Here is a 3,315-nt window from a genome sequence, read left to right as displayed (position 1 = left end):
GTTTTATACACTGTCCGTGTCTGCCATAGTCTGACCATAGTCTCATCCAGCAGTCTGACAATCTGCCAGTCTCAACCAGTCTCCCCCTTAGTGTAGGAGGCAGGACAGCCACCAGGAGGATGGTCAAAGATAGAATGTTTGTCTTCCAGTCCTTTTTAGTCTTTATATACCTTATTGCAATTATATCATTACAGCATACTGATTATTTGTGAACTTAGAGAACCATTATCTCATCAATTCCACTGAGTTAACACCTTGTTTCAAGTATGAGTTCCAGCCCTCTACAAATTTTGATTCTAAAAAACTAAGTTGGGTTCATACTCAAGTGAAATAAAAACTGTCAGTCATCTGCCATTAAAAATTCAAGAAGAATTTGCCAAGCTATCAGGAGATACAGATTTAAAATTCTAGTTCATGGAAAAAATCATTAAATGAACTTTGGCTTGGACTTAGGTCAGAATTTCCAGCAATTTTTGAAATGGTTTTAAACATACTTCTGCCATTTTGTATTACATATTTATGCAAAGCAATGTTCCCAGCATTGGGAATTATAAAATCAAAATATCAATCAACTCTGAAAAATGTTAAAGTTGCTCTGCCATCCTGTAGTATCAAATATTCTGTGATCTTTGGCAAGTTTACTGCCAGTTTGGACTCAGTTCATCTGTAAAATGAAGGGGCTTTATTTGATTACTTCTGAGTCCTTTTCATCTCTAAATCTCATTGTTCAGTCATTTCAGTTGTGTCCAATTCTTTATGACCCCATTTGGGATTTCTTAGCAAAGATACTGGAATGGTTTGTCACTTCCTTCTCTAGCTCATTTTACAGATGAGGAAACTGAGACAAGCAGGACTAAGTGACTTGCCCAAGGACAAGTGTCTAGTTAGTGTCTAAGGCCATATTTAAACTCAGGAATTCTGGGCTTCCTAGGTCCAATATCTAAATATATTTTCCAAAAAAAAAAAAAAAAAGGTTTTTTCCTGATTTTTTCTCCTCTGTCCCATTATTACCTTCTTTATCTAGAAACTACTTTGTATAGAGAGAAAAACACATTTAAAAGACTTAAAACTTAGAACAAAGTTTCACCTCCTGCCAGACAAGATATAATGAATTTAAAACTGAATTTTAAAAATTGTACTTAGACCACTGTGGGAACTAGTTTTATAGATTATGCACAGAAGGGTTTTTTTTGATTTTTTTTTTGAGGTTTATTTTGTTTTGAGACTTTGGTTTTTCTTTTCAGTGGGAGTTAGAGGTAGTAGAGAATACACATTACTAAAATAGCAAAATCTATAACAAGAAAAAAAAGAATTACTTTATGTTTACTTATTTATATGTATGTTTTATCATCTAGAAGAATGCAAGTTCCTCAATGGCAAGGATTTTTGTTTTGTATGTCTTTTTTATACATATTAAGTACTTAATTGGAGCTTCATGAATTTATTTAATATTTAAATTTGATTCCGATACAAGAAGCCAAACAAGTCATTTGTTGCTATTTTTCAGTTGTGTCTGACACTCTGTAATCCCAGGGGGAGTTTTCTTGGCAAAGGCACTAAAGTGGGTTGCCATTTTTTTCTCCAGCTCATTTTACAGACGAGGAAACAAAGACAAACAGGGTTAAGTTGCCCAACTACACACAAGCTAGTAAGTGACTTAAAGCCATATTTGAACTCGAGAAGGTGAGTCTTTCAAAATCTATCCACTGTAGCACCAAGCTGCCCCCAAAACAAGTCATACTCAGTTGCTTTAATGGCTACTGATAGCAATTTAGATGCTTGGTGAGTAAGTTACTGGATTTCTTTGTAGCTGAGTCAGTAGCTCTGAAGTCATGACATCTACTGACTAACATTGTACCACAAGAAATTATCAAAAAAACTATCTTGAACTCTGACAATAATGATGGAAGTGATATGCCCTAAGGGTCCTAAAATGGTGAATCACTGGATTGAGAGAAGTGAACCTATTTCCAAAATCCACGTAACTAGCTGAGACATCTCAACCTCAGCTACTTTCTCTATAAAATGTGGTTGAACTAAGCCACGTCTGAGGGTCCCCCTAAGTTCTATGATCTATTGTTCCCATCATGCTTCATAATCAGCAGGTTGATAATTTCTGAGAATTGCTCACTTCTTCCACCACTAGTTTCAAATCTTTTTACAGTCTCCTCCCTTTCCCATCCTCACCCTGTCTTTTTTCATAGGATCATAGATGTAAAAAGGGATTTCCATTTTCGCCACAATAGTCCAATTATCATTTTACTGATGAGAACTTGAGGCTCCAAGAGTTTAAGTCAGAGAAGTAGATACTAAGAAAGCTAGGATTTGAACCCCACATCCTTTTCCTTTAACTCCAGTGTTTTTTTCCACAAAGTTTTTTATATACTGGATTCTCTGGAACAAAAAAATAGAAATAAATTAAATTGGGGAATTTCATTCTTTGTCCCAGTTATCCCCTAGGACTATGATGATCCAACTAAAAAGAAATAGTGAATTTTTTTCCCTTTTTCTTTTCCTAAAGAAATATATGACAAAGATGAAAAAGCAGGTTTGAGATTAGGTTGTAAAGTATTTAAAAGCTAATCAGAAGGACCTAGATTTCATCTTAAAGGCAATAGGAAGCCACTGGAACATACTGAGTAATAAAGTGACTTGGAAAAAGAAATATTGTAAGTTCATCTCCTTTTCCAGAATTCTGTACTAGCGATATCTAATTAAATTTAGAGCCATTAGAGTCCTTCCCTCTAACTGCTTTACTGCTCCTAAGCACACTTCTACCATTCAGTATCATGGACTACTCATATTTTTTTTTTTTAATTTCCAAACATCAAAAGGAATTATCTGGACAGAAACATTACTCATTCTGTTCACACTCAGAGAAGCTAAACTCATATGTCTCTGGAAGCAGCAGAAATTAAATTTTAGTAAATTTAAACTTAGAACTTAGAAAAACACTAAAGATCTATCCTTATGAAAAAGCACTACCCTTATGAAAAGGCAGCTTTATGAAGGATTGACTAGAGGTAGGAAATAGTTGAGGCAAGAGACCAACTTGGACGCCATTGAAATTATCTTGGAGAAAGATGGGGAAGGTCTGGACCGTGAGATTTCATCCTAGCTGGTACATTTTGTTTCTCTTTAGGACTTATTGGAACATTGAAGTGAGGATCACAAGCTTCATTATCTCATTCTCTAGCACTTCAGGAAGTCACATGTGGACCCAGGCACCCACAAAGTTGCACATGCATTCTTTTTGCCTCCTCCCTCTGTTTCCTCCTTATCATCTTGCTCTCCTCTTTAGATAGTCCCCTTTCC

Source organism: Sminthopsis crassicaudata, chromosome 3 (assembly GCF_048593235.1).
Source record: "Sminthopsis crassicaudata isolate SCR6 chromosome 3, ASM4859323v1, whole genome shotgun sequence".
Lineage (NCBI taxonomy): Eukaryota > Metazoa > Chordata > Mammalia > Dasyuromorphia > Dasyuridae > Sminthopsis > Sminthopsis crassicaudata.
The sequence above is the reverse complement of the archived record's forward strand: the minus strand, read 5'-3'. Positions refer to the sequence as shown.